The 22,214-nt window shown below is 37.5% G+C and overlaps 1 pseudogene; it reads right to left on the bottom strand.

The window, feature by feature from the left end:
• LOC122491025 overlaps window positions 1-13,660 on the bottom strand; it is a 98,536-nt pseudogene extending 84,876 nt beyond the window's left edge.
• Window positions 13,661-22,214: the final 8,554 nt, after the last annotated feature.

Raw genomic sequence — 22,214 nt, 5'->3', positions numbered from 1 at the left:
GTGTAGAAATCAGGGAATGTATCACAATGTCTTTAAAGAAAATGATAAGGAACACTAGAAATACAAATGTAGCGTGTAATATCTCCAAATTGGTTTTTATTCAGATAGCCAGAGACCATTCTGCTCTTCAGGGCATTGTCTGTTATAAAGTACGTTCAAATAGTGACATAAAACTGTGAAGACTTGTATGCCAGTTTTAAAAGCAAAATGACCTTACTGGTAAAACAATCAGATTTCTCCAGAACAATCCTCAAATCATGCTTTTTAGCATGAAATTGAGTTTTTCTGCTAAAATAGAAAATGGTCAAGATTTACCCTTTCCTTCACAGTAGAGCAATTTGCAAGTCACACATTGCCAAGAAACATATAAAACCATCTGTAAAGTGCCAAGTATGCTCAGAAGAAAACAAGGCAAGCTGTTGGCCCAATTCCTGATCCATTGGCACCGTTTGGCTTCATAATTCAACAGCACACAATCAGAAAGAGAATGACTACGTTAGGTGGGTGTGAAAAGATTTTGACCTAGAGTTGGATGAGACCTGCAGAGGAGGAACCCATTCTTAGTATAGGCAGAGGGACGATATATACTCAATAGCTTATTCTATTAATTTCTGAACACCTAAACTATGGAAGAAGAATACTTATTTTATGAGCCATGATGTAGATTGGAGAAGGTGCTTCAGGCTCATTTCTGAGGGAGCACAAGCACTGCGTGCATCAAGAAAGGCATTGCTGAATGAACAAAGCAACACTGCCAATCCACACATTGCTTTGCCCACATACTGCTTTATTCGCAGAGACCAGTTGGTGGTTAACAAAATGCCTCCTGGTTTTGATTTAGTGCTGAAGGAAATGGTGAAAATCGTGGTCCAATGATGCTCAACATTTGAGCAACCCTGCTAAATGTCAGGCTCTTATAGTGCCTCATTAAAATTATTGCTAGAACCTTTCTAATTAGTTTGTGAAATCATTCTTGACTCACTCTAATCCATGGGTCGGCAAACTTTTTCTATAAAGTCTTCAATTGTAAATACTTTCAGCTTTGCAGGACATATGGTCTCTGTTGTAACTACTCAACTCTATCATTGTAACACAACATGTAAACAAATAAGCGTGGCTGTGTTCCAATAACACTTTATTCACAAAAAGCAAGTCGTGGGATGGAATTGGCCCATGGACTATGATTTTTTGATTCCTGCTAACTCATCTGACACTTCTTCCAGGGAGATTAATGTAATGTGAAATTTTGATCACAGCACACCTCTATTTAGACTTCAAGGTTCTTTTATTTGTTCATAATTAAGGATTGGATTCTTTAGAATGATATTTAAGATCCTTCTTTATTTATCTCTCCCTTTGGAATTCCATCTTACACTTTTCTTCAACATATTCCTTGTATTAAAGCAGTGGAGTTTCTAGATCTTTAATAATTCTGTTTAACTTTTTATAGAACCACTAAACTCACTCGGATATTGGAAGATAATTCCAGTCGGTAAAGATGCTAGGTTAATAGTTTTGTTTGCTATAGTATTAAACACCTATGTTAGAAAATAAGAAAGGTCTTAAATCAATAACCTCAGTTTCTACCTTACAAAATAGAAAAGGAAGAACAAACGAAACTCAGAGAAAGCCCAGGAAAGAAAATAATACAGTTCAAAGAGGAAATCAATGAAATAGATAACAGAAAATCAATAGAGAAAATAAAGGAAACCAAAAGCTACTTCTCTGAGAAGATCATTTAAATTTATAAACTTCTAGTCACCTGATCAGAAAAAAATAACAGGACACAAAGAAGCAATATCAGGAATAGAAAAGGAGACCATTATTAAAGATTCTAAAGGTATTAAAATGATAAGGGGATATTATGAACAACTCTGAGAAAAAAAATTGACAGTTTAGATTAAGTGAATACATTCCTTGAAAGAGATAAACTTTCAAAGGTCACTCAGAAATTGGATAACCTGAGAACCTTATCTTTATTAAAGAAACTAAAGAAATTGAATTTAGAATTGATAATCTTTCCACAAAGAAAACTCTAGGCCCAGATGGCTTCCTTGGAAAATTCTACCAAGCATTTAATAGAAGGAATAGAAGAAATAACATCAATTTTACATACACTCTTCCAGAAAATTGAAAATCAGGGAATATTTCCCAACTCATTTTATGAGGCCAAAATTACTCTCACGCTAAAGCTAGAAAAAGACATTATAAGAAAATGACATGCCAATATTCTCCATGAATATAAATTTTTAAAAATCTCAACACAATTTTAGCAAATGGCCTCAAACAATGTATAAAACAGTTTACATCATTAGCAAACGGGATTTGCCTATGGAATAAGGTTTAACATTCAAAATGCAGTCCTCACAGTTTACCGTATCAACTGACAAAATAAGAAAAACCACACATCATCTCAATAGGGGCAGAGAAATATTTCACATAATGCAACATCAATTCTTGATTAAAAAAATTATGACCATCAGCAAACTAAAACCAGAAGGAAACTTCCTCAACCTGATGAAGGACAGCTACAAAACCTACAGTCAACATCATGCTTACTGGTAAAAACCTAATCGAGAGCAAGACATGAATATCCACTTTTACCCATTCTATTCACCAATTGTACTAGATGTTGGACCTAATGCAATAAGTCAAGAAAAAACCAGGCATCCAAAATCAAAAGGAAGAAATGCAAGTCTTTACTCACATATTACATGATTATATATGTAACAGATCTTATGGAACCTATAATAAAAGCTACTAGAAGTAATGAGTGAGTTTAGAAAGGTGAAAAGTATAAAATCAACATAAAATTACATTATATTTCTACATGCTAAAAACAAAAAATCAAAAATAAAATTGAAGTAATTATGCCATGTATAACAGCAACAAAAATATAAAGTACTTAGGAAGGAATCTGATATAAGGCACACAAAAATTAAGTTCACCAGAAATTACAAAATATTGCTGAAGGTAATTAAAGACCAAAATAAGTGAAAATACATACTGTGCTCATGGATCAGAATAGTTAATACTTGTTATAACGTCAGTTCTTTCCAAATCAATTTTTAGATTTAATACAGTCTCCAAGCATGGCTATTTTGTAAAATTTGACAAACTGATTCTAAGTTGGAATACCAACAGTACCTAAGTTTGAGATTTGTTTTAAAGCTACAAAAATCAAGTGTCTATATCAACATCAAGATAGATACATTGATTTATGAAACAAAAGGGTCCAGAGACAGCCCCACACATATGAAGCCAATTGACTTTCGATGCTGTTGCAAAAGCAATCCTGTGAAGACAAGATGGTCTTTTTAAATAATTAAGCTGATCTTCCAAAAAACAAAAAAGAACCTAAAATCATACTTCCTACCATTGGAAATGTTCAACTCAAAATGAATAACGGAACTTAATGTATAACCTAAAATTATAAAACCTCTAGAAGAAAACATAAAATAAAAACATAAAATAAAAACATCTTATCTAAAACACCAAAATCATGATCCAAAAAGAAAATATTAAAAAATTGGATTTATCAAAATTAAGAGCATCTCTTCAAAATACACTGCTAGGAGGATAAAACAAGACAAGCCATACACTGAAAGAAAATGTTTGTAAATCATATGTTTGATAATGGACGGACTTGTGTCTAGATATATAAAGAAATCTCAAAACCCAGTAAGAAGAAAACAAACAACCCAATTATAAAAATAGTCAAAATATTTTCATAAGCACTACACCAAGCAGATATACAGATAGTAAAAAAAAACACATGAAAACATGCTCAGCATCATTATTCATTAGGGAAATTCATATTAAAACCATAATGAAATAACATTATCCACCTATTAGGATGGCTACAATTTTTAAAAAGTAACCACATCAAAGTGTTGGTGTGAATGTGGAGTAACGGAACACTCCTTCACTGCTAATATGAATATAAAAAGGCACAACCACTTTGGAAGAAATCTTGGCAGTTTCCTAGAAGTTAAACATGTACCTACCATATGACTCAGCCATTCCACTCCTAGATATTCACTCAAGGAAAATGGGTATATGAATATGCATATCAGTTTTATCTGGAGTAACCCCAAACTGAAAACAACCCAAATTTTTACCAAGAGGTAAATGGATAAACAAATTGTGGTTTATCCACGCAGTGAAATAATACTCAGTAATAAAAAGGAATAAATATTATTGGTACACATAACAACATGGTTCAATCTAGAAATAATGAAAAAGAACATGTGTATGATTCTGTTTAAGTGAACTTCTAGAAAATGCAAGCTAGTTGATAGTGACAGGAAGCTGTTCAATGGTCACCTGTGTGTGGTGGAAACATGGAAGGAGAAGAGATGGCAAGGGGAAATTTTAGGGGATGATGGATAAATTCACTATCTTGACTGTGGTCCCAGAATCATGGGTATATGCACATAAAATATATAAAAGGGTGCTTTTAAAACATACACATATGGGGTTTCTGGCTGGCTCAGTCAGTAGAGCCTGAGGCCCTTGATTTCAGGGTCATGAGTTCAAGCTCCACATCGGGTAAGGTAAAAAAAAGGGACGCTTGGGTGGCTCAGTCACTTATGTCCCACTCTTGATTTTGGTTTAGATCATGATCTCATTGTTCATGAGATGGGGCCCCCCGTAGGACTCTGCACAGGCAGCATGGAGCCTGCTTGAGATTCTCTCCCTCTCTCTCTCTCTCTCTCTCTCCCTCTGCCCCTCCCCACTCTCTCTCTCTCTCTCAAAATCAATAAACATTTAAAAAACAAACAAGCAAATACATAAATAGAGTGAATACTCTTAAAATATTCATGTTTTTGTATGTTTTTTATATATTTTACAAGAAAAGTTACAAGAAAAGTAAAGGCAAACAACAGTCTTTATACTCTCAAGGAGCTTTTAATCAGCCTTGAATCTTCTGGGGAGGCGTTATGTGGCTCTGCAGTGTTTTTGAAAAAGATACTCAAATTTAAATAGTATCTCATTCTTTTAAGGGCAAATAAAAGCATTTGTCAGTTTCACAGATAAAGATCCCTTTTCATTTACTTATGTACACAGCCTGCCAATGCTTCTTATGGGTTTGGTGTTCCTAATGAAAACATGGTTGGCCTTCTAAGAAGATAAATACGTACAAACATGACGTCTATGAAATAATACCCTGAGGCAGACTCTGACCTTTCTCCACAGGTAAAGTTCTGTATTGCTCATCTCCTATGAATTTCACAGCAAGTATAAGAGTTAGCCAATTGGGAATTTCCTACAGAATCAAATATAACAACTTTGTGTGTTTAAATCAAGGAATAGTTTGTTTTTCAATTGTATACATCTTTCCGGGGAGAGGCAATTTGTATGCTATCTAGAAAGTTCAAAGTTAACTCCCTGAAGGATAGCAATTTACTTATTTCACTTATTTTTTCTATTCACACTTTTACTCATTTATTCCCTTAATAAACCCACTGAAAATGTTGCTCTTCCAATGCTCCCATCTCCCTTTGCTGATTTTGCTCTTCCCGTACCTTCTTTTCCTGCCTATCATGTGCTCTTTGCTATTTCTTCCTTTCTTAATTTTTCTCCAATTTCCCCCAATTCCCACTTTCCACTGCCCACTGACCTGACAACTACCCTATTTAGGGATGTTTGGGAGAAAACCCACTCACACAAAGCAATAGTGGTTATAATACATGTGTTGAACAAATACAATTTGTGATATAATCCAAGTACAACTTTATCTTCCCATCTCACCATCAGTTCAAAATGTTTTTAATAAGACAAATGTTTCTCTCCCTGGATAGAAATTTGGGCAGATCCCGTGAATTTTATGCTCACTTTTAGACACACTCTTGGTTCAGTAATTAGGAAGTGTCCAGTAAAAGATAATTAATAACTAAATTTTCTCACGAGTTAAATCTTTCTTTCCCTTTCCACAAGCTAGTTAGTGGTTGTCTGCAACATCCTAAAAGGATTACAGTTCAATTCCCTTCCTTACCTTCTACTTCACTTGGTAGCTGCTGTGTTAAGTCATTTCAAGTTCAAAAGAGAAGGTGGAAAGGTGAGAGACAGGGATTTTCTGTTAGGCTGAGTGGCCTATTCCTCTGCCTCCCAATGGACACTACTCTATACTGAGGGGTCCATTATAATTTATTCTGCAGGTTCTAGAATCCAAATTTGGCATTAGCTTCCTGCTGCAATCCTTAGGTCCTTTCTTTGAATAGAACAGAACAGAACCCAAACAGTATTTTTCTCCTTAGTAGCCCTTTTAAAGTAAGAATTCTCATGCATCCCTTGCACTCACAAAGCAAGTGTTCCCTTGTAAATCTTCTTATAGACATTTTTTCTCATAGCTCACTTTAGAATTTAACACATCATATTGACTTTTGAGTCAAAACTTTGATTTTGAACCTTATTATACTAATTAGGTTTAAAGTCTTATGTATCTTATGATCATTTGTACCTTAAAAGAAATCACTCCTTAAGACATCCAAAGTAATATCTAGCTGCAGAATTCCAGGTATTATCAAATGAGAATAAACATGTTATACATGCACACATGCAAGATATTCAGAGGGATAAAAATTCTTCCCAGCAGTCTGGAAATCATTCCACAAAGACAGCTACTGTGTTAGCCATAATGCTTATCCCAAAGAGATTCAAACTACCAAAAAAGGGAAGTGTTCATTGCTTTACAGGATTGAAAAGTCCATCTCCTTCCTTCTCTTTCCCCTATAGATTTCCTATACTTGCCTATAGGAACCATGCTAAGATGCTGGCAAGCTTCTACAGAGAAAAGATGATTGCAGAGCAGAAGTGTCTCAAGTAAAAGGATAACTCCAATGCACAAGCAAAAGATGAACTCTGCCTAATGGGATTCTAATAGAGCTTCACTTACTCAGCTATGACTTCAGCTACCCAAGACACCTGGACCGAGATAGAAGCCATATTTCAGCCTTCTGGTGGGTACTGATCATGGCTCTGGCTGGGCAGGTTCCAGGTGGCTAGTCAGAAGTCAGAAGAATCATGGACAGGGTATGGTGGCCTATTCACTGTTCTCCACCTGGAAGTTGGAATGTAGTAGCTGGAAATGAATCTTTAAAAAGGGTTAGTTCTAGGTGAAGGCAGACCATTGAGAGAGTGCTGGTAAAATATGACAGGAAATGGAAGATTATAGATGTTACTCAATGGTCAAATTTTCTACTTAAACCAAAGAATACTGAGAAACCAGAAAAAGACATGCTGAAGGCAGTACTTGTAATGCTGGATTTGCCACATTTCTTCTGATCAAGAGAAAGCTTTTGAAGTTTCCATCATTACTTTGGACAAGGAAATGAGTTTAACGATTTCTTAATGATAAATTCAGGAAAGACTATTTTATTGCATTCTTTGTAAGAATTTACTTGTTTAACCTTCCTTTCCATTTCTACTAATTCAAATGTATTTTTATCAAATATTGTTGAAATTGAGAAGGGCTTTTTTGCCCTGTGCAAGACTAACAAGATACTGGCACAAACCTACAGGTCCAAACTGTAATGGGTAAGTCAGTAATTATATTCGAATTCATATACAGGTTAATATGACTCAATTATTATGTTTAAATCCTCAATATATCAATAAAACATGTGTGTAGAGGCATTGCAAAATAATGTGTCTACATAGAAGTAACTGATTATTTTTCTCTAATTAGACTAAACAAGGAGAGTTCTAATGATTAATGCTATTTTGCAGGAATTGACTCTATTTGGCGGGGGGACTAAGACGGAGGAGAGTACACAAGAAATAAGATTTTTATCTTGCAATACTAAGACCCCACTTGCCTAGAAAGCACTCGTGGAACATATTGCCAAAGGTTTAGTTTGTTCTCTTTTGTTTTGGCTAAAATCTGACTGTCCTGGGCAACTGGATAAAGCACTGTGCTTCCTTATCTCTTTTCTTCTTGTTCTTGAACCTAGGACTAGGTTTGCTATTGAGACAGAGTTTGCTAAGTGCTTTGAGAAGTTCGGGACAAAAGGTCTTATACTACAAATATAATTACTACTAATACATTATGCTGATATCAACTTTGGATTTGTGGTTCCCTTTTTCTTCTGTTTCCCCCACCCACGTCTACCATTTACTTCCTCATAGTATTTCAAACAAAGATCAGCCAGTCATTTTAGGGGAGTCATGGAAATGTTTTGAGCCAAAGCTGATTTCTAAGACTTCTGTACATGTTATCTTTTTCCTCCAAAATATGCAAGTCAGATCCTTTGGCATACATATTGTATATTTGATGTGATGGATAAAAATATGAAGGCTGGGCTGATATATGTATAATAATGCAGTGCAAAATTACTTTAATGATTCCAAGTTACTGATTTGTATTTTCCGTATAGCATTAGATCTTTTTTTTCTAATTTTTAAAAAATGTTTATTTATTTTTGAGAGAGAGAGAGAGAGAGAGAGAGAGCTGGGGAGGGGCAGAGAGACAGGGGGACACAGAATCTGAAGCAGCCTCCATCCAGGCTCTGAGCTGTCAGCACAGAGCCCAACACGGGGCTTGAACTCACAAACCATGAGATCATGACCCGAGCTGAAGTCGGAGACCCAGCCAACTGAGCCACCCAGGTGCCCCTATACAGCATTGGATCTTAATGGGCCATCCTAGTATATGTGCATCTATTTCTAAATGTATGGCAAATATGCATCTGTGTATTTCTTCTCAGGTTTAAAACTTTTTGAAAAGCTTTTTTCTATAACACCAGTTTTTAGTCAGATCTGACACTATGCATTGATTGTAAATATTTCCATAAAATGAATATAATATTTAAAAGGCGATTTTTAAAGGTTAAAATCAAGCCACTGGGTATTGAGTAACATATCTGAAATGATCTTAAGAATACATATACTTAGGCACCACATTTTAATTTAAACTCCTGTTATTACAGTAACTAGTCACAAAATGGCTCCCTATTTATGCAATATGTTAGCTGCAATGTTACTTAAATTGAACAGATGAGTGCCTTCTAATAATGTATGTTTACTTCATGAACTTGTGGGCAATTACATTGTAATTATGTCTTTGTAGGTGCTTTTTACTGACATATAGAGCGCCAGTGCATTTTAAATGTAATTGCAGTTCTCTGTACCATTTAGCAAAGCTGAAAATTGTTAAAGGTTTGTAAATTACCTACATTTAGACCATAGGCAACTAGGCAAATTAAGTGACACTGTCAGTAATGTTACAACATAAATTGGTACCAAGTATAAATTCAAGGTAGACTTTCTTTTCTAAATCAGAATGTTGTTTATAGAGTGCCTTCTAAAAAACAGATAACCTAAAAAAAAAAGAAGAAGAAAGAAGAAAGAAAGAAAGAAAGAAAGAAAGAAGAAAGAAAGAAAGGAAAGTGCACACTGCTCCACTGACAGAATAGATCAGCCTTTAAATACATGTGAAAAACAATGCCCGACCTGCAATAATGTTTTAAACTGTAAACCTGTTTAAAACTGGGAAATTGGATTGGTTTCCAATTGAATCATTTCCAAAATGACTACACGATGGCTCCAGAGAAGACACTTCTGTGTAGTTTCTGTGAAACTATGCGGCAAAGAGGGGAAGACCTGGCATTCAGAGTGTATCAGAATTCTGTCACATTTTATCTCTATGGCCTTATTTCAGTTACTTAATTCTTGAGCCTCAACTTTTTAATCTAAAAAAATGAGAAGTATGATAGCTGGCTTCAAAGGGCTATTGTGGAGACTAAGATGGAATATTGTATTTAGGCTGTCAATAAAATGGGAGTTTTCTTAGTCATCTTATCTTCTCCTGACAGGTGATTTGGCTGCTCTATTAAAAAAAAAAAAAGTGTCTTTAGATTTGGTGGAGAATAGACTTCTCTGAGTCTGTGTTGAATCAGCCACAGAACTGCAAAGCTTACACAGATTTACTTCACCTCATGGGATTAAAGAAACGGAGCGACAACTGTATGCTGAAAAATGTTCACTTTTCCTTCTAAGCAATGTCCCATAGAGGAGACCCGTCTCCAAAGACCAGCAACGCCAGTTAAGGAAATTAATTGTGAAAGTATTACTCTGTCACTTCATGCCTTCAGGCCAGTCGCTTATTGATGGCAGGGGTTTAGGTTCGGATAAAACCATTTCACCCATGCAAGCCCTCTCCATTAAGCGGGAAACAAGCATTTGAGCTTGACAGCTCAGAGGGCTCCGCTGTGCAGAAAGCCATTCTTACAGGGTCATTGTATTTAAGTGCAAGATTAGAGAGACAGTTGGTGCTAGGCCATGTTCCTAAAGTACAAATAATGAATTAATTATATGATAAAATTACATGCATTTTTCTAAACCCATATTCATATGACATACAAATTGTTAAAATTCATGCTGTAAGCTGGGAAATCCTGGAGTTCCATAGAAGGGTTCTGAACAAGCAGTAGACAACAGATGTCTAATGCAGAGTTCTTTCTCGCTTACCAGGTGACTTCGAGTACGTCACTTACCACTTGGAGTCACAATTTCCTTCTTAAAAGACTAACAGTGATGAAGAGCTGTCCTTCCCCCTGGCAATTTTAAGTTTTAAATGCGACAATGTAGGAGTAAAGACTTTATCAAGTATTTACATAAGAGAGTACTTTACGATGTACTGATTTTTTTGTAGACGCGGTAGTTCTCTTTCCCATATTTTTTCTTTTTAACATTTTGTTTAATTTATTATTTTTTTTTAAATTTATATCCAAGTTAGTTAGCAAATAGTGCAACAATGATTTCAGGAGTAGATTCCTTGATGGCCCTTCCCCATTTAGCCCATCCTCCCTCCCACAACCCCTCCAGTAACCCTCTGTTTCCTCTCCATATTTAAGAATCTCTTATGTTTTGTCCCCCTCCCGGTTTTTATGTGATTTTTGCTTCCCTTCCCTTATATTCATCTGTTTTGTCTCTTAAAGTCCTCATATGAGCAAAGTCATATGATTTTTGTCTTTCTCTGACTGACTAGTTTTGCTTAGCATTATACCCTCTAGTTCCATCCACGCAGTTGCCAATGGCAAGATTTCATTCTTTTTCATTCTTGAATAATACTCCGGTGTGTGTGTGTGTGTGTGTGTGTGTGTGTGTATACACCACATCTTCTTTATCCTTTCATCCATTGATGGACATTTGGGCTCTTTCCATACTTTAGCTATTGTTGATGGTGCTGCTATAAACATTGGGGTGCATGTGCCCCTTTGAAACAGCATACCTGTATCCCTTGGATAAATACCTAGTGGTGCAATTGCTGGGTTGTAGAGTGGTTCTATTTTTAATCTTTTGAGGAACCTCCACACTGTTTTCCAGAGTGGCTGCACTAGTTTATATTCCCACCCTTTCCCATATTCTTATAAGTACCTTTTTTTTTTGTCTGGTTTAGAGAGGTATTTGAATATCGGTTTTTGTAGGAGGAAGGTCCAAGACAAAGCCACCACTACATTCATACAAGCAAAAAATTGGCACATGAGCCCCATCAGGCACTGTTTTCTCCACAGTTGAAGCCAGTAGAAGTCTATCAACATGTAGAAGTAAGCCAACTTCAAGTGTCCACTCAAAGGTAGTTTGCTTTGGAGGGAAGCAAATTTGACTTAAGTTTGGAAATGAAGGGAATTTCTCAGGAGGGAGAGGTGCTGTTTACAGTGGATTTGGGATTTCATAGGGCTCAGAAGAAGGAGGCTATCAGGTCTGGGAGCACACAGTTACACAGTGCTGAGAAAATGCCAGCAGAATTCTTACCCCAGAGCCAGAGGGCTAAGCATGACAGGGATTGGCAACTCCATGAAACTAACTGGCCTCCAGATTACTAGCCAGTGAGAAGACCTTAGGCATTGTCAGAGACCCAGAAAGGCCAGAAGTATATGTTCTGATCTGAAGCATTTGATCTAACTCAAAATGGAATACTGGCACAGTGTGTATCAGATTCTCTGGAAACCTTTGTCCAGTCACTTGAGGGAGAGATTTAATTTCTCTGAAAATGAAATGGAAAATTTCCTTGGGGGTCTGATTTTAATGGAAAGCCACTGATGCTGGAGAAGCAACACATAATGGAAGGCTAGGAGCAGGCTACCAAGAAGGGGCATCAAGCATAGATAAGAGAGGGAATTCAGAGAGCGAACTTTCCAGCACACATATTACCCAGTTCCCATTTCCCCCCAGGGTTGGCTTTACTAGAAAAACTCCTAAAATGAAACTGATTTTGTTGTCAGTTAACTGTGCTGGATGTGAAGGGTAGACAATGGAGAATATGGTGTTACTGATGAAAATAAAGTACATTTGAACAGTATTTAGTCTCTACAAAGCACTTTTAAATACATCTGTTCCTCTGAACTTCTTGATAATAAGTGGGATAGGTTCAGCATATATCTGAACCCACATTTTACAGAAGGAAAATCAAGATCAAGAAAAGATGAATAACTTGAAAACATGTTGGTGGAACACTGAGAGAGATCACCTCTCAATGCTTCCATGTTTCCAGGCTGAGTAACCTGAACACTGTCCAGTGGTGACAATGAAGCTGATGGGTGGTAAACAGAAGCTGAGATACTGAGATGATGCTGAAGACCTGGGGACCAGAAACCGGAAAAAATTGAACTTTTTGAGGAAACAGCTATGTTAAAAACTTGGAGATAGGGTTTCCTTCATTTTCCTTTTCTTATTTTCCTTAAAAATTAATAATTATTTCTCCCAAATAGATAGCATGTCATATTAGCGTTATTTATTAAATAACACATTACTTCCTCATTGAGCCAGATGGAAACCTGCTAACCTCAAAATAATTATAATACTAACATCTACTGAACACTGTATTCCACGGCATTCTAAATCCCTTATGTGCATTAAAGTAGACGTTTAACACTCAAATGAAGAAAGCGTTCTTGTTTTGTAAACGAGGAAGCTAAGCTTTGCCCAAGGTCATAGAATTGGGACAGGACTCAAAGACCCAAGTGGTCCAATTCTGGAGCCCTTTCTTAACCACAACATGATAAAAATCATAACAACAGAAAATAACAATACATTTAATAAGAAAATTCTAATTTTATATCAATAAAGCTAGAAAATCTTATTCATGGACCTAAAGAATATCTAAGTGGTTAGAAAAATACACCATTCTCTTAGGTTTTCTCAGTGAAGTCTTCCTTTATCCTCAAGGCCAGTGGAAAGCTGTGACAGCCTTTTGCCCTGAGCAGTAATATGACTGTGAGCTACAGTATTGGTCACAATTGGTTCCTGTCTTTTTTTATTAAAGACACAGGTAAAATTTACTCACTAGTTGAAAGATGGAAGTATCTTTTGAATCCATGCCTTCCCACTCCTCCTCACTGGCACAATATGAGTCCGCCTTTTAGCACTTGGCCTCTCAGTTACTGGGTTGTTATCTCTTGGCCGATCTCTTCATGTCTTGGCTTCTTTCAAATTCATCCCAGGCTGCACCCAGGCTCTTGAAAGTCACTTGCATTGCGTTCACTGTCAGGGCCTCCCTACCTTCTCTCACATTAAATCCACCCTTCCCTGTGTGACTTACCAGCCTCCCTCCATTCTCTGTTACTATATTAGCCAACCTACTATATTTCTGACTGTATTCTATGCAGCGTGCCATCTTCATTCCCAACTTGACGATTTTACTCATAATCCCTGCCATCTCTTTTGTGTGTGTGCAAATCTATCCATTCCTCATGGCTTAATTCATGTCTTCCCTTCATAGTGAAGCCTACTCTGATGACCAAGATCCCACTAGTTTCGCCCTCCTTTCAGCTCCTATATATCTTTTGTAGTATGAAGTTAAATAGGTGCTTCATTATCATTATGTATCATATTTAATATTATTTCAGGTAGAAGTCCTGTCTTCCTAACTCAATAGTAGCCCCTTTGAGGGCAAAGACAGATGATAATAGATAGATAGATAGATAGATAGATAATTTTTTTTTCTCTCTCCCAACGCCTAGGCTAATTGTAAGTCCTGTCTACTGCCAAAACTTTCGTTATCATACAGGTTTTACTTTTCATTGTGCCACTCCTTCCTACTTCTGAGTCTACCTGTTCCCAAAGGTTCTCTTACCCAAAGCTATGACCCCTTCCCAGGGCAACCCACACCCAATAACGGAAGTGAGGTTATAAAGGCCTGGCCTCCTAGCCCCAAATCGGGACAGCTCTAAAAGACTGTTCCACCTGCAGGGCTCCTAACCAGGTAGGCTGAGCCTTCCACACTGAGACTGTTACTTCTCAGCCTCTGGTCATTTCTCCTTCTGCCCCTTCTGGCTTCCTTGCCATCTCTTTTCCAGGTGTTGATTCCAAACCCATCCTTTGGAAAGCCTTTGGTACATGAATCTCCTCAGATTCTGCTTCCTAGGGAACCCGACTTGCATCCGCAACCCTTCTTTTCCTGCCCCTCTTAAGAACTTCCATTTCCACTGTTCGCATATCTACCCCCTGAGAAGCCACCGACAAGGGCTGAGTGAAGCTCCGTCTCTTCCATAATGATGTTTCTGCTGCTTCAGTTTACACAGTTTTCTCCCACCCTGCAGCCTTGGTGTCTCTACTGTGATGATGCTGAAGAGGATGATAAGGAAAAAGAGGAGGTAATTGAAAGTATCAGCACTACACAACTTAGCGGCTCTTTGGTTCATAATTACTAACATTGGCAACTTTAGCTTTAAAAAACACTTGTAAGTTGATGAATATGTTATAGAGTAAGCACAGGAAAACAGAAGAGCAGGGAATATGACATTTCTTTTTTCTTTTCTTTTCTTTTTTTTTTTTTTTTTTTTGCTGTGGTAAATAATACGCTCTCCACAAGGTAGGAAAGGCACTTGTTGATTAATAGTTAAAACTTAAAAACCTTTGGTTGTTAAGTTTCAGATCTGAAACATTCTACATATAGCAGGCTTCTGTACAGGAGGAGCAGTGGTCCCTGAAATGTTCATAAAGAGGTGAGATTCTCCATGCTTGATGAACTACTCAATCCCATCGCCGTCCTTCTTTCTCCTTAATCCATCTGTCTCCCTTCCCCAACCTTTGTCCTCCCGGCTCTTCCAAATGTTGTATAAACTCAATTCTCTCTACTAAGCCATTCTTTCAAGGAATTGCTAAAGTGGCTTGTTTGTTTGTTTGTTTGTTTTCTGGATGTACCCTGGCCAAAAATACAGTAGGTAAACAACCAGTGCCCACTGTAATTACCTTAGTGGTTGTCTTTTCCATACAGAAATTTGCCATCCCTTGTCTATTTCCTTTACGTCTGTTACTCTTTCAACTTTGGCAAACAATTCCAATCAAGAACCAATAAAAAAGAAGAAGAAGAATCAGGAACCCAGAGTTCAGAACACATTTTTCAGAAAACATTACTTGAAAAAATGTGTTTATGAATGCTACAAAACAGAAAACTCAAGGAAAAAAATGTAAATGTTGAGATCCACTTCTTCTTGTAGATACAGAACAAAGAATAACCCACATTATGACTGCTCATAAAAAAAATGCTGTGCAGCAACACGGGTTTCCAACAAATTTGATAACCTGTTTCTGTCTCCCCCTTTCTCCATTAAATTGAACTCTCTGAATTATTCATGAGGGCTATTTTAATGGGATAATTTTTTCTTGCAAACGCTGACACTAATACTAAGGAATACCTCTAGGTATTCATCTTGGATAAATAAGGCTCCTGGTAACTAGTTTTCTTGATGCTTCACCTTATTCAAATGAACATATATGGAAGTAACTAATGTAGACCATTTTTTAAACACTTAATGTTTTCAATATGTTCCTCTCCATATATGTATAGTCAAACATATGTTTACTCAAGAATTAGCCAGGATGTTGAGTTAAATGAAAGTAGAGCTGAAAGTTAAGCAATTCTCAGGTGAACTGGGGCAGGGCATTAGGAAGAAATTTAAAGTCCACATTTTCCAGCTGTGAAGACAGCTCTGAATGACTTTGGGAATCGCCCATCCCTCCATAGTGCTTTGACCACATTCAGAACCAATCATTCACTTCAATGTGTACGTTAGGAGTTCTTAACTCAGGATAGGAGGATTTTAGGGGGTTGGTGAATTCCCTGAAACTGTATACCAAATATTCTGTGTGTGATTTTTTTTTTCCCTGAAAAGGAAGCTCAATGCGCTCATCAAATTCTCAGAGGGGCTCTTGTCTACTCCACTGCCAAACCCCTCTAATGTTAAGAATTTTCATTTTACAAAGAAGTAAGACTTCAAAAGTCAGGATTCTTTAGATTTCTGTGTGATGTCGGGGTGCGTGGGGAGAGTGGATGGCTATTTATCTTTTGATAAATTGAGTATTATGAAGAGTCGCATGCAAGATTTCCAGGACTTGGGGAAAATTATACTTTGTGGGTGAGCTACATTTCGTTGCTCAATACAGGTTTAATTTTTACCAATATCTGACCATTGTTTTCCAGGCGTCCCTGTAGGTCGGCTCATGTCTGTCCATAAATATTAACCCAAACCATTTTGTTTTTTTTTTCTACTGACACACATTAATTAAAAAATAAGTTAAATATCTGGATGATCCTCTCTAACCTATTCTATCCGATAGCAGGTGCTAAAACACGGAGTAGTCAGATAGCTTATGCTCTAATAGTACATAAAAAGAATGCTGTCATTTAATAATGTTGTAGATACCAAAGCTTCTAGGGTAATAAAGTTATTTTTATTTCAGTCGCAGTGTTAATTAAGAGCTTAAAGAAATAAAATTGTAAAGGAAATACTCATTCTCCGCCCCCCCCCCATGCAGCTTTCTAACATTTCTAACAGTTCTGTGCTAAATGTAACAAGATTTTTAAGACACAGAGGTGACTGTCACTGCTGGAATGTGTCCTGGAGGCTTTTTCTGTCAGAGGAGATGACAGTGACTCTTCCCATGCAGATTAAGCTGGTGTTTACAGATTTGCCCTGGGTGTGCATTTTTATCCTGCTGTGATCAAGTAACACAACCTGACGAGTGCCAGACAGATCTCTCGATAAGAAAGGTTTGAATGTGCCCCCACTTTGCACAGGGCACAGCCCTGATCGGACGCCCTTGGCAAGGATCCTTTTCCTGTTCTCCTTTGCAATGAACAGTTATGTACAAGTTACCTTGTCCCCTTTCCCTTTGGGTGAAGCATTGGGAATGAATGTGCAAAAGATTCAACAGCAAATTCTGTGCTGAAACTCAGATTGTTAAGTGTTGACTTTAAGAAAAAAAAATCAGTATTAACATTCAATTTTTGGAGATGTCAAAGGAGGCCTGTGTGGCCATGTGAGACATCTAAAAATACTTGAGTCATTTACGGTAATTTAAAAAATTTTGTTAATTTTCACACTGCAGAGTTTTCACAGACAAAATCACTGAGATAAGAAATCTTATTGTGGGCAAAAGCTAATCGGGCTCCAGATGCTGTGAGTGTAAAACCAGGAGCTGCCTGCAAGGGCACATCACTGAACCTTTCCCCCATCCCTCAGCCCTCCCACCTCCTGCCATTTCATTTTAAAGCCAGCATTTTTAATATCCATGGAAGAAAACTAGCTGTTGTCATCAGATAGTGAAACTCAGCTCTCTACATTTTGATTTCTTACTTCATTTCAGTAAGAGAAGTCCATAAAGAAATTTGTTAGGTTTGGAAAGGGATCACATTTTTGTTTTTTTTTTTTTTATTTTTTTCATAAGGATTGTTTAGTTCGCTGAATTAAAACCTAAACAGAAGAGCATTGCTAAAGAAGAAAATGTATTAGAGTGAAGACTCAAGTTCACAGTTCTGCCACTGTTAAGCTTTGAGATCTTGGAAAAGTCACTTCCTGTCTATGAGTCTGATTTGCCTTATCTGTGAAACAGGAACAAGACCTTTCTGTCCGGGGTGTCCAACCCGCCCTAGGCGACCTGTAGAATAACGAACAAAGAGCAACAGTCAAAAAGAGTTATGTAGCATTCTAGACCATCTAGCACATGTCTCTCTTTCCTACAATGCAATCAATCAATATTTGCTGATTTAATTATTAACTTTCAAAAGTATGTAAATCTAGTATTGTTAGATCCTTATCTAGACTTTGGAATAGAGGTAAGATTTCTCATTACAACCAAATACTGGTAGCTAAAACTTTTTATTCTCAACAAATAGTGCTGGAAAAGCAGAATATTTTTTTATCACCTCCTCTTTCAAATGAAGCTTTTGGTTTGCATTTTGAAAAGAATTATTTTTAGAATAACGAATGTCATATACATGGGAGATACAAGAGAAGTACACAGAATCTTTAGAGAGTGTTTCATAATATTTTCTTTTAGTCATTACTAAAGATAACTAAAAAAGGGGCCCCCGGGTGGCTCAATGGGTTAAGCGTTCTACTTTGGCTCAGGTTACAATCCCAGGGTTCATGGGTTGGAGCCCAGCATCAGGCTCTGTGCTGATAGCTCAGAGCCTGAAGCCTGCTTTGAATTCTGTGTCTCCCTCTGTCTCTGCCTCTCCCCCCCCCCCCAGAAATAAATAAACGTTAAAAAATAAATAAATAAAGATAACTAAAACAGCCATTAATGATATTTTTCAACTTCCAATAAATTTGATAAATTTCTATGACTCCCAACTATTTTTTTTAAATTTTTTTTTAACGTTTATTTTTATTTTTGAGACAGAGAGAGACAGAGCATGAGCGGGGGAGGGTCAGAGAGAGAGGGAGACACAGAATCCGAAACAGGCTCCAGGCTCTGAGCTGTCAGCACAGAGCCCGACGCGGGGCTCGAACTCACGGACCGCGAGATCGTGACCCGAGCTGAAGTCGGACGTTTAACCAACTGAGCCACCCAGGCACCCCTATGACTCCCAACTATTAAAAAAATTCTAAGAAACTATGATGCCTGAGCATACCTTGAGTACAATGTCATCTCTGAAGGTCTGGTAGTTTAGACATTTATCCAGTTTTTGTTTGAGACCCATCAGCTTCTAAAAAGGAGTCTAGTCCACAGCACAAATACAACAAATTAAGCTGACGGAAAGGGAGTTGATGATTATTGCACCCTATCAGTGTGGCCATAGCTGTCTCCACCCTTCTCTTTCTTTACATGGTCTCCATTTTAGGTGAGCCGATTTCAGGTCACACAGCTGGTGAAGGAGGCAGGGGTCAGCTTGCTTCCAAAGCCTGTAAACTTTCTTCATTATTTCCATCCCTAAAAGACAGGCCAAAAGATTACAGTATTTCTCTTCATATGTGTTACTTTTTAAAGTAACATTTATTTTCATAATTTTGTCCAAAATATGTGTGTGTGTATAAGAATTAAGTTATTTGTTTTATTGACTCGATTTTTTTTTCCAAAATAAGTGATGGACTGGTTAATTTATTCTTTAACTTCCTCCTACCTTTTTTTTTCTTTTCTGAAAATTTAGGCACTGTCTTGCATTGGGTTCCTCCAGATGCTATCCTTATTGCAAGGATTTGAGCAAGCAGTTTACTTGGAAAGAGATTCCAGAAAACAACGGTGAGGTTGTAGGGATGTAGGATGGGTAAAGGAAGGGGGTCATCCAGGGTGTATTAATGAACACATTGTGAGTCCCTGGCAAACTCTGTGGGACAGAATAGAACACACCTGTGAGTTAGTTTTTCCACCAGAATGAGAAGAAAGCTAGGCTATTTGTCTACCAACTTTTAAACCTTATCACTGACTGCTGCTCCCGGAAGCTATTAACCCCCAGGGATTCTGCCGGTTTCTGACACAGGTGCGCATGCTCCTGCCACCAGAGAGTCCCAGGGGAGAGTTGCAGGTGAAGAAGCCGCAGGTAGGTGCAGGAGGTGAACGTCCAGGGGATCTGGGCAGAGCACCTACAAGTGACTGCTACCGATTCTGTTCTGTGGTGAGAGGATTCCATTATCTATTCTATGATGTTTCAACAGATTTAGTTTAACAATTAAAATGAACAACAAATACACCGCAGTCAGAGAACATCTGACCCTTTTCTGTAGAGAAAAATAAATGCCAGTAGGCAGACAGAGAATAATGGGTCTAGCCTGACCTAGATTGGGAGGAATTTAGAAGTCTGTCCCCTGGGAAAGAAGGTTTTACAGTGCTCAGAGTAGCTAGGATGAGCTGAGAAAGCTTTTCAGCCCTTCACTTTAAAGAACATTATAAAATGGACGGTAGCCTTTAAAAAAGTACCTATGAGGCCAGAGTTAGCAAGACTGCAAAAAGCCATGATATGCTGTCATTAGCTAACTAGAGCTTATAACAGTTACTCGGTGAGAATAGAATTCAACTTGTACTTAGATTTTTATTTTGCATTAAGCTCTTGCTCTGTCTAGGGTTTTGAGCTATAAAGAAAGCAAAACATAAGTTTATAGGTATTCAGTTATAGAGAATTATTGTATTGAGGAAACGGTGAAAAAGTCCCTTGATCTTAAAATTACTTTCTCAAAAATATGAATTATATTACAGCTTCTTGGAGAAAACTATTAGAGATTTTTGAATAATGACTTTTTCCTCTAGGGGAATTGTGCCTTCTCTTCAAGAAAAAACACAGTATCGGGTGTTTGAAGTAAACATATTATGTTTTACACTGCCAATCATATTTAGTTAAGATGTAAGCCTTAGAGATTTGAAACTTCAAGAAACAAACTACACGCTAATGAGAAAGAAGTTGAGTGTCAGATCCTCAAATAGCAAGGTAATGCAATTTTCTCTGAGTTTGAATTTTTTGATTACTTTTTCAGGATACAATAACATACCAAAAAAAAAATACTTGGCATATCAATTTGTTGCTCATTGAAGAGGTTTTAGGTTCTTTTAGGCATCTTTGATAAAGAAAGTCTTAGTGAAAGTTTTGGAATTAAAAAGAAATGAGGGGCACCTGGGTGGCTCAGTCAGTTAAGGGTCAGGTTGTGAGATCTCCTGGGATCTCATGGTTGTGAGATCAAGTCCTGTGTTGAGCTCTGTGCTGGCAGTGTGCTTGGGATTCTCTCTCCCTCTCTCCTTGCCTCTCCCTGACTTGCACTCTTCTCTGTCTCAGATTAAATAAACAGGAAAGAAAGAAAGAAAGAAAGAAAGAAAGAGAAAGAAAGAAAGAAGGAAGGAAGAAAAAAAGAAGAAAGAAAGAAAGAAAGAAAGAAAAAGAAAGGAGAAAGAAAGAAAGAAAGAAAGAAAGGGAAATGAGACCAAGAGGGAAATTTAGTTGGCTTGAATTTTTGGAGGTGTGTTCTGATTATTTTTATAAAATACTTAGAAAATAAGAGAGTGGTTTTACAGAAGATATGCATGCATAGAGGTGTGTGTGTGTGTGTGTGTGTTCTAATTATAACAGGAATCCTTTCACATTGAAAAAAAATGTATAAAATGCAGAAAATAAGTTGCAAACAGTATGTGATCTCACCCCTGCCTACCTCTTCCCTGTGATTTTGTGCTTCTCTTCTTCTCATCCACAATGCTCCAGCCATACTTGTCTCCATTCAGTTCTAGAAGCATCTTTATGCATGCCATTCTTCTGGCTAGGAGGCCCCTCTGACCGTTTCTCCCATGGCTGATATTAGGGTTCAGATTAAAAGTCCTTGTTTCTAGAAGGCCATTCATAAATACTTTGTGCAAAGTAGTTCAACTGTCTACCCCGTATTTGCTTCCTTTATGGCACTTAACACCATTTATGATTAAATATTATCACATGTATTTGTTTATTTCTAGAGTGGGAGCGCCACAAAGGCAAAAATACTGTTTCATTGACAAACCTCTCTGAGATGCACCGCCTGAATTAGTCTTTCATTCTTTTTCCTTGGAACGAATGAAGAAAATGTCTGTGCAGAGGGCTTTTCACCCCTCCTCCTGCTCTGGTCATGCAAAGTCCCTTTAGGACTTAACTGTCTTCTATGCCTTTGGTCCCCTTCTTGTTCCCAACGGAAGGAAGTGTCACGTGTCACAAGTGGTGGTCAATCTGTTGGAATACTGTAAGTATACATAATGAAACGATGTAAAATTATCTTAAACAACAAGGATACTACCTGACATTATAAGGAAGTTCCAGTGTGGATGAATGGAGCAGCTTCACGTCATGACACACATGACTTTTTGCACTCTGGCCCAGCCCCACCTCCCACCACTCAGTCGTCTAGAGCCTAAGCTACCACTGGCGTATTTTATTCCTTTACGCACTCCATTCCCTCCCTCGAGAGCAATAATAATTTAGCTCATATTTGTTGAACATTCACCTTGCCAGGCACTATACCAATTGCTTTCCCTTCATT

The sequence above is a fragment of the Prionailurus bengalensis genome, chromosome C2, assembly GCF_016509475.1.
Source record: "Prionailurus bengalensis isolate Pbe53 chromosome C2, Fcat_Pben_1.1_paternal_pri, whole genome shotgun sequence".
In the NCBI taxonomy this organism is placed as follows: Eukaryota; Metazoa; Chordata; class Mammalia; order Carnivora; family Felidae; genus Prionailurus; species Prionailurus bengalensis.
This window is presented reverse-complemented; position numbering and strand designations above follow the sequence as displayed.